Raw genomic sequence first — 10,566 nt, forward strand, 5'->3', positions numbered from 1 at the left:
GGCGTAGGGTCTGGCGGTTCGTCCAGTTGTATTCAAAGTTTTATACCCACACGCCGTGCTTCTAGTTTTAAACATAAGGAGGGGTCGGGTGAGGAGGATGTCTAAATAGGTAGGCACTCTCAGCAGCCCCCGAGCGATGTCCGTGCCCCTGCTGTTGCTGGGTCGGAAACTCGGTAATGAAATTAATGCACAAAGCAAGGAAATAGAGGTGCTTATCTTTCTGCGGCTGTTCATTCGTCGTTTTGCCTAGGCCATTCGATTGACCCAGGAGGCCCGACGAGACCTCCCCCGTTGGGTCATTCCATGGTCCTACCTAGGAAAGCAGAGAGTCATCTACATGCGAGTGTGCCCTGGTTCTCACGCCCAATGTGCATTAGTGGTGGGCCACTCCTAGGCAACGTCATGTTTGACCAGGCGACGTTTTGTCGATCAAAGCGCGTCACATCGGTTCAGGTGCGTCCCCTCAGATTCCCATTAGCATTGATCTCCCACCTGTATTGAATAGGGGAAGGCAGAGAGTTTTTTATCCCAACCTTTCACCTTTCCCCAGTTGCTACGCCTCTTCCTTAAATAGGGAGGGGGAGGGGAGTTCTCTTCCCACTCCTTTGCCTTCTTCTGAGCCGCTACCTCTTCTCCTTCCTTTCCACTGAATGAGTTCGTGCATCGCGGCATGTCCTAAGTGAGAGAGAGTAATGCCAGGGAGAGAAAATCTCATAGATCCGCTAGTGAATCCGGAGCACGATGTCGAGCTAGGGGTCATCCAACATAGATGAGATGGTGTAGGCCACCTTTGCTGAGAAGGGGCCACTGCTGCCAAAGGAGGAGGAGCACTAGAGGGTGCCAAGCGTTGTCGGCCTTGCCGTCGTTCGTTGTGGCCTTTCCTTGGTGGGAGACGCCCCCCACCCAGATGCCATTGTTAGGGTTGCGGCTGATGACGATGGCGTAGTCTCTGGATACCCTGGCGGGGGCGCCATTGTTAGGGTTGCGGCTGATGATGATGGCATAGTCCCTAGACACCTCGGCGGGGGGTGCCGTTGTCAGGGTCATGGCTGATGACGATGGCATAGTCCTTGGATGCCCTGGGGAGGGCACCACAGTCACCGACGTGGTGCTCGACATTTGTAGAGGATGGTGCCTTCGAGGATCCCGCGGAACGGTAGGGCATCGCTGATGGAGAGCGTGGCGCGACGACCGTAGCAGTACTCGTAGTAGGACTGGTCAGAAACTGTAATTGAATAAGTTTGTGGGGGAGTCCCTGAGTGAACAGTCTTTTGTATTTGTGAATACATTAGTCCTTTTCGTGATAGGATCCCTTTGTAGGCAATTAATTTTGTGCGGTACAAGTAATCATCTAGGTAAAGTCCTAGGTATCAAGGATATGTGGTATCAAGGATATGTGGTACAAGTAATCATCTAGGTAAAGTCCTTAAAGGTACTTCAAATTAGACACATGCATGAATATGAATGGTAATAGTTCATAGGTAACAAGGGGCCTTTGGTACACTTGCCTTAAATATCGATCTTTCGGTAAGCTTTAATCTTCAACGTCCTTCTTCTTCTGGGTCACCATGTATATCTCACCGACTGGACGTAATCATAGAACACCACACAAACATCCATACACATACATGCATAGCATACAGTTTCATTTATATTAGAACAGTACACCAATCATAGAAAAATAAGTAAAAGAGATTGAAATATGATTCTACGCATCGCTACAAACACACAGTTGCGAGAAGCACTCTAATCGGAGCTACGGTTGAAAAGTTACAACTACCGAGAGATTTGCTTAATATGTGGAAAAGAAAACTATAGGCTTCATTTATTTAACCATATGAATTCATATATAAAAGATATTTTATAAATAATATAGATTAAATTAAGTCAATTTTAGATTTGAATTATAAAACTAAAGAAGAACAAATCATATTTTGTTTATAAAATCTAGTTGTATAATCATTAATCAAGATATGATTTAAACCACGTTATTTCAGAAATAACAATATAGTAAACACTATTATTAATGCGTAGATCTCGTCGCTACGAATCTAACGCAACTTGAACGGACTATTTCGGGGTTAAAATGAATAAGTTATGATTTAAACAAGTTTTCCTTTAATTAAATAATAGATTAAATCTACCCATGAATTTTAGATATTGAAAACATGCCTAACAGTAGTGTAAACATGTAGAAAACGTAGATATGATCCTAACGCAATTCGAACAGGTCAAATCGGACTTAAAACGCAAAAGTTATAGCCTAAGTAAATCGAATGGCAAAACTATAAATAACTAAAACGTATTTTTGGAACCAACCGAGCAAAATACGCTTTTAAAAGAAGAAAGCATAAACTGAGAAATGTGTAATGGACTGTGGGTTCTATTTTGAAGAAATCGAGGGGCTCTTCTAAAAATTAGCCACGCGAAGGGGTATCGGGGATTCTGGATCATCGGATTAGATTTGAACGACGGTGATTTGATCGCGGGGAAGGAGGGGAGAGCCGGCCAGTGGCTACAGAGCACGGCACGGTAGCCAGTCATGGGTGATGGCAGACAGCTCGCTTGTGTCTATGGTTCCATCAATTCCGGCCATCCCGAGACAAGCCAAATACGTGGAAATGATCTATAGGCTCTCGCGAAGTCGCTAGGGTACCAAAACGGGGATGGGGAGCACATCAGGGCGATGGTCCCCATAGTGGCGCCATGATTGACAACGTTGGGTGCGCACTGCTATGGCGCTCTAGGGCACAAAGCAATGAACAAAAGGCATAGGAAGATGGCTAAGCTCACCACGATTTGGTTGGAACGGACCGCGGTGTCCGGGGAGGCCTCCGAAGCATGAGTCAACGGTGGCGGTGATTTGGAGAGAGAGGGAGGGCATGGGTGAGATGAAATCGAAGCAAATCATGGCTGAAACATGAAATTGAAGGTACCTATGGCTGCTTTGGGTCACGGCGAATCTCACTGGCGCATCGACGATGAGGATTGCGCTCAGGAGTGGGGGATTCATCGGTGGCGGTGAGTGTGAGCTTCGAGCGGACGGGAAAGGGGAGAAGGAAGGGGTGCGGCTCGAGTTTTATAGGTAGGGAGAGGCGCTGCGTAGATGGTAGGGAGCGGGGCGCAGTGATTACGGCACTTTCCATGCAGGCGCAGTGGGTCGATGGCTTGCCGTGCATGGCAGCGCCATTGATGGGGCGGAGGTAGGAAAGAAGCAGGGGAAGAAAAGGAAAGGAAGAAGGGGATGGGGCTGACTGTTGGGTGGGACCTGGGTCATAGCGAGAGGGAGAGAGGAGCGGACGGGCGCATGTGGTGAAGGGCCGAAGCGGCCGCGGGGGAGCTAGGCCGACGCGGGATGGGCCACGCGTGAGAGGAAGGAAGAAAGGGGAGGCACGCGGGGCGACGGTGCGTGCGGGCGGCGAGCAGGCCACGCAGAGCAGGCCAAGGGGAGGAGGAGAAGGGAAGGGTGGCTAGGCCAGGCGACGAGCTGGGCCGAGAGTGGGAGGGGGAAGTGCAGGCCGAACAGAAAAGAAGGGTGGGCCTTCAGGCCAAATGAGAGAGGAGTTTTCCTTCTTTTTATTATTATTTTTTTTTCAAATCCTTTTTCTACTTTGAGTTTCCAATTCCAAGCCAAATTCTATGTAAATCATATCAAATCCAAATATGTTTTCAACATACTTTTCATCAAATATAAATGAGCAATTTTGGTAAGTTTCCAAAAAATAAATTTTACCATTTTTTAAATCCTCTTATTTTCAAATTTTCTTTTATTTTATTTGAAAGCCATTTTTAATTTCATTTCAAAAGCATTCCAAATTACTTTGGAGTTTTAGATCAACACCATTCATCACAATAAATAAGATGCAACAGCATGTATGCGCAAACATGTTGCTACCCTTATGTTGGATTTTAATTTAAAGAAAATTTTCTTTTACCTATGTTTTTATGAGCACAAAACAATTAATAGAAATCATTTTACTCTTTTTAGAAAGTAGCTAATTTTAGGGTGTTACAGCTGCTAGGGCATAGGTATCCCGTAGTCCAACCAGTTATACTCAGAGCTTGTTCCCGTAAACCAAGCTCCTAAGTCCTAACGTAAAAAAGAGGGGCAGGCACAGAAAATGTTTGTAGGATAAATGTACTTATATTAGCCCCCGAGTGAGGCCCGACCCCTTGCCGTTGCTGGGGTCAGATGTCACAAAGGATCAGGGAGTTTTGATAATGAAACTAATAAGGAAAAGTGTGCATTTATTAGGGGTAAAAGCGACGTAGCTGCTCGATGTTCTAGGCATTGGTGAAGATTTTGTCGTCGATGTTCTTGAGCTTGTAGGAGCCTAGATGGAGCACCTACGCAACTATGTACGGTCCCTCCCATAGTGGGGAGAGCTTGTGGTGGTTCTTGTTGCTCTGTACGAGGCAGAGGACTAGGTCCCCGACGTTGAAGGCTCGGCCCCGCACTCGTCGGCTATGGTACTATGTAACACCTATTGGTACTTGGCTGAGCAGAGGAGGGCGATGTCACTTTCTTCATCTAGCCACTCCATGGCATCCTCATGGGATGCCTCGGCTCCCTATTCATCATATGCCCTGATCCTTAGTGCTCCATAGTCGAGGTCGATTGGGAGGACAGCCTCGGAATCGTAGACCATGAAAAAGGGCGCGTAGCTGGTGGCTCGACTAGGGGTTGTCCTCAGGCTCCAGGGTACTAAAGGAAGTTCAGCGACCTAGCGTGCGCCGAATTTGTTTAACCAGTTGAAGATCCTAGGCTTGAGGCCCTGTAGGACCATGCTGTTTGCGTGTTCTACCGACCCATTTGTTCGGGGGTGCGCTACGGAGGCCCAGTCAACACGGATGTGATGTTCATCACAAAATCAAAGGAATTTCTTGCCGGTGAACTGTATGTTGTTGTCTATGAAGATGGAGTTTGGGACTCCAAAGCAATGGATGATGTCGAGGAAGAACAGTACGGCCTGCTCGGATTTGATCGTGGAAATCAGTCGAGCTTCTATCCACTTTGTAAACTTGTCTATGGTGACAAGCAAGTGGGTGTAGCCCCTATGCGCCTTTTTGAGTGGTCCAACCAGATCAAGTCCCCAGACTATGAATGACCAAGTGATGGGGATCCCTTCATAGGTGCATACGATTTGCTCAGCATCGGCTACCGCGGTAGGCTAGTAGAAGCCCTATAGGAACGCATTTCCGACTAGGGTTCTGGGCATGGCATGGTGACCGTAGACCCCACCAAGGATATTGCTCAGCAAATGGTTCCCTTGTTCGAAGGGGATGCAGCGCTGTAGGATCCTAGTGTGGCTTCGCTTGTAGAGTTCGCCCTCCACAAGAGCAAAGGACTTGGCACGACGTGCGAGCCATCAAGCCTTCATCCTATCCGTCGGTAGTGTGTCATGGAGGAGGTAGTCAAGGTAGAGCGTCCTCTAGTCGACCAGAGGGTCGAGCTCTATCACTGGGTCCTCTTCGAGCTCCATGACTTTGGGGCCGGATGGAGTCGATGGTTGGTCAGCCCCTGGGCCCAAATTGGTCAGACCATCACTGCCCTATTCTGACTCCTTGTAGAGAACCAAGGGCTTGTGTTGATCACTGGCAAAGACACCCGTTGGTACCGGCTCCCGATGGGACGCTGCATCTACAAGCGCGTCAGCCGCCTCGTTGAGACGCCTTGAGATGTGGTTGAGCTTGAGGCCATCAAACTTGTCCTCCAATAGGTGGACTTCTTGGTAGTACATGGCCATCTTGACGTTGTGGTAGTTTGACTCCTTCATGACCTGGTCGACGACCAGCTAGGAATCTCCTCGAACATCGAGGCGTCGGATGCCCAACTCGATGGCAATGCGTAGGCTGTTGATGAGCGCCTCATATTCGGCCACATTGTTGGAGGAGGGGAAATAGAGATGGACCATGTACCTCATGCGTACCCCAAGGGGTGACACGAAGACCAGCCCCATGCTAGCACCCTTCTTCATCAGTGATCCATCGAAGTACATCGTCTAGTACTCTTGATCAACGATCGCTAGTGGCATTTGGACCTCGGTCCATTCCACGATGAAATCAGCTAGCACCTAGGACTTGATGGCCGTCCAGGAGGCATACGTAATGCCCTGATCCATCAACTCGAACACCCATTTCATGGTTCTTCCTGGGCGTCCTGGTTTTGGATAACCTCGCTGAGGGGGAAGGACATCATGACCGTCACTAGATGTGACTCAAAGTACTAGCATAGCTTCCTCCTAGTGATGAGGATGGCGTATAGAAGCTTCTAGACTTGGGGTAGCGGGTCTTTGAGTTAGATAGGACCTCGCTGATGAAGTACACAGGGTGTTGTACTTTGAGGGTGTGCCCCTCTTCTTCCTACTCCACTACCAGGGCGGCGCTGACCACTTGCATGGTGGCCGTGATGTGGAGCATAAGGGGTTCTCCCTCGATGGGAGGAACCAGGATCGAGGCCTTTGTTAGGAGCTGCTTAACCATGTCAAGTGCTTCCTAGGCCTCGGATGTCCATTCGAAGTGATTGGCCTTCTTTAGAAGTCAATAAAGGGGGAGACCTCATTCACCGAGGCATGAGATGAAGCGGCTAAGTGCGGCGAGGCACCCCATAACTAGTTGTACCCCCTTTATATTCTAAATCAGGCCCATCCTTGTGATGGTTGAGATCTTCTCTAGGTTGGCTTTGATGCCACGATCGGAGACGATGAAACCAAGCAGCATGCCCCTTAGGACCCCAAAAACACACTTCTCGGGATTGAGTTTGATGTCGTTCGCTCAAAGTTTTGCAAAGGTCTACTCAAGATCGGCTACGAGGTGGTTAGCCTATTTGGATTTGACCACAATGTTTTCAACGTAGGCTTCAATGGTCCGCTTGATGAGGTCCCCGAAGCACTTGAGCATACAGCACTGGTACATAGGCCCAGCATTCTTCAGACCAAATGGCATTGTGACATAGCAGAACGATCCAAAAGGGGTGATGAAAGATGTCACGAGCTGATCAGATTCTTTCATCACAATTTGATGATACCTGGAGTATGCATCAAGGAAGCAGAGGGTTTCGCACCCTGAGGTAGAGTCAACTATCTAGTCTATGCATGGCAAAGGAAACGGATCCTTTTGTCATGCTTTGTTGAGACCCATATAGTCAACACACATCCTCCATTTCCCACTCTTCTTTCATACAAGAATGGGATTGGCTAACCACTCTAGGTGGTACACTTCCTTGATGAATCAGGCCACCAAAAGCTTTGCGATCTCCTCGCCGATGGTCCTATGTTTCCCCTCGTCGAAGTGACGCAGGCATTGTTTCATCGGCTTGGAGCCTAGGTGAATCTTCAAGGCGTGCATGGTGACTTCCCTCGAAATGCCTGGCATGTCCGAGGGTTTCCACGTGAAGATGTCTTTGTTGGCGTGGAGGAAGCCGACGAGCGCGCTTTCCTATTCAGAGGAAAGCGTGGTACCAATGCGCACCATTTTGCCCTCAGTGCTCCCAGGGTCTACGAGGAATTCCTTGGAGCCCTCCACTAGCTTGAAGGACCTGGTTGATCGCTTGGGGTCGGGTGCTTCTTCGGTGACCTCCTTCCTGAGGGCCGTGAGCTCTGTAGAGGCGATGATCATTGTGGCGTGATCGCAGCAGCACTCAACCTTGCACTCGTAGGCGCACTGAAAGGAGGTGTCAACGATGATGATCTCGCCTGGGCCTGGCATCTTTAGTTTGAGGTAGGTGTAGTTGGGGACAACCATGAACTTCGCATAGCATGGTCGCCCTAGGGTGGCATGGTAGGTTCCATGGAACCCAACCACTTCAAAGGTGAGGGTCTCCATCCTATAGTTGGACGGACCCTCAAAGGTGATGGGCAGATCGAGCTACCCAAGTGGCAAGGCCTGCTTTCCAAGCATGACATAGTGGAAAGGCGCTCTAGTCAGTCAGACGCACGCTCGGTCGATGCCCATGGCGTCGAGCATCTCGACGTATAGGATGTTGAGGCTGCTGCCCCCATCCATCAATACCTTGGTGTGGCGCTTCATACCGACGATCGGGTCGACCATGAGCAGATATCTCCCCGGTTGTGGGACGCTCTCTGGGTGGCCGGTTCGGTCGAAGGTTATGGTAGATTCTGACCACCAGAGGAAGGCGGGTGTGGCCGGTTCGGTCACATAGACCTCGCGGTGTGCGATCTTCTGGTGGCGCTTAGAGTGGTAGGCCTCTGATCCTTCGAAGATCATGAGGCAGCCATCCAGTATTGGAAAGTTGTCATCCTTCTCCTTGGCATCGTCCATGGTGGGGTCAGGGTCCTTTCCATGCTCCCCTTTGTTGGGGCCTCTAGACAAGAACCGCCGCATGAGGCTACAGTACTTGTATAGATGCTTGACTGGGAAAGCATGGTTTGGGCATGGCCCCTCGAGTAGTTTTTCAAAATGGTATGGAGTGCCCTCCATGGGCTTCCAACCACCCCTCCGGTCAACAGCAGCCATGAGCGAGCCCTCGCGCCATTGCTTCTTGTTCATCTTTTTAGTGGGATGATTGGAGGTGCCTTCACCGGCATCCTCATCTCGCCTCACCTTGCCATTGAGGCGATCAAAGATGGCTCCAACTGCTTCTTCGCTCGAGGCATGGCTGGTGGTGATGTCTAGGAGTTCCCTAGTGGTTCACAGGCCCTTACATCCTAGCTTATGAACCAGAGACTCATAGGTGGTCCTAGATAGGAAAGCTCCTATAACGTCGGCGTCGGCGATGTTAGGGAGCTCATTGCATTGCTAGGAGAAGCACCGGATGTACCCACGAAGGGTTTCTTCGGCCTTCTGTCGATAGTTCTTGAGGTCCCATAGGTTTCTAGGGGGCTTGTATGTGCCCTGGAAGTTTCCCACGAACATCTCCTTCAAGTCCACCCAACTTTGGATTCTGCTGGATGGAAGGTGTTCCAACTAGGTTCTTACCGAATCGGCCAAGAACAATGGAAGGTTGCGGATAATGGAGTCATCATTATCCGCACCACTGGCTTGGTAGGCAAGTCGATAGTCTTTGAGCCATAGTCTAGGGTTTGTTTCCCTAGAGTACTTTGGGATATTGGTTGGTGGTTGATACCTTGACAGGAAGGTAGCGTTGAGGATGTGTCGGTCGAATGGCTAAGGCCCCGGTAGGCCGGGGCTTGGGCTTTGGTCCTCGCCACTATCATAGCGTCCACCATGACAAGGGTGATAGCCACATCTGTCTCTCTCTCTCTTGGGTCATCATAGGCGTGTCTATGGGCATCGAGGGTGTTGTACGTGTCACGGTTGTGGTCGAGACGCTGACGCACTAGGACCGCGATGTGCTGCCTACTTCCTTGTGGTTCCTAGTGGACCGATGCGTCCTGGCTAGGGCGCTCAGAGGGCGTGCGCTGGCTGGCATTGGGCTCGCATCATTGAGACAACGAGCACTCTACCTGTTGTGCCGCCACATGCTCGAGCAACGTGCGAATCTTGTGGTGGGCCTGACGGTCCTTGGGCGTCACAGCCTCTAGAAGGCCATGGAGGCCGCTGCGGCGGTGATGTTTTGGCTTGCCCGGGCGAAGCGAGGGAGGGCTTCATCATCTGTGATGATCCTCTAGTTTATGTCATGGGCCATGGCACATGCACGCCCACCGTCTCCATAATGCTCTAACTCCTGATCGTGCTCCGCGCATTCCTGCTCTAGCTAGAGTCATGCTTCCTTGATCTCTTGGTGTTGGGCTTTTAGCTGCACCATTGGCATACGTGGTGGGGCCACTGTCTCCCTCTTGGCCTCATCGTCAAGGTCATTTGTTGGGGTAGCCTCCCCCTCATGGATGCTTTCGACGTGCCCCTCGGGGTTACCCATCATGAAGTATTCACGAGAGGGGTGATGGCTTCCCCTACTGGAGTCAGAGCCAGAGGGTGACTCTGGCTCCTTTGCTAGGAGGTCATGGAAAGATTCCACGATGTGTTCAATCACCCCCATGAATTTGTTGTTCGTGCAAGGTGGAACCATGCATTGTGCCACAAGGTGGCTAACGGTCACCGCGGCGTTGTGGAGACCGAACGGAAGCACTATCGGGGCGCTCCGTATGAGGTGTTCTGAAGAGAGGGGTTCCTCTCCGGTGAGCCACGCCATGATGTTGGCATCAGAGAAGTGGAGGCAGCATGGGTCCTCCCTAGATGGCTAGGGTCCTAGGGAGACACCGAGCTAGCACTCAAGCCTCTCATAGTCAAGGCCAATGGAGGGGAGAGGTTGGATGGCGGCATGAGCCAATGACAACTCTCCTCCCACCATGATGATGAAGTCTAGGTCACCGAAGCATATGTGTACGCCTAGGACCTAGCTGATACCATGGCTAGCCATCCGTGGCCTGATGTTAATGTTCGAACACGCAAAGGTCCCCTACCTGGCGTGCCAACTGTCGATGTTTTGAGTAAACACCAACGAGTAAATTTGTGTTATTGCACGTCTGGCCCGGATGGTGTGCTAAAAAGACACAAGATTTATACTGGTTCGGGCAGAATGTCCCTACGTCCAATTCGTGGTTGTTGCTCATGTTATTTACACTGTAAAGTTTATAGTAGGGGTTA

This window comes from Miscanthus floridulus, chromosome 6 (assembly GCF_019320115.1).
Source record: "Miscanthus floridulus cultivar M001 chromosome 6, ASM1932011v1, whole genome shotgun sequence".
Taxonomy (NCBI): Eukaryota; Viridiplantae; Streptophyta; class Magnoliopsida; order Poales; family Poaceae; genus Miscanthus; species Miscanthus floridulus.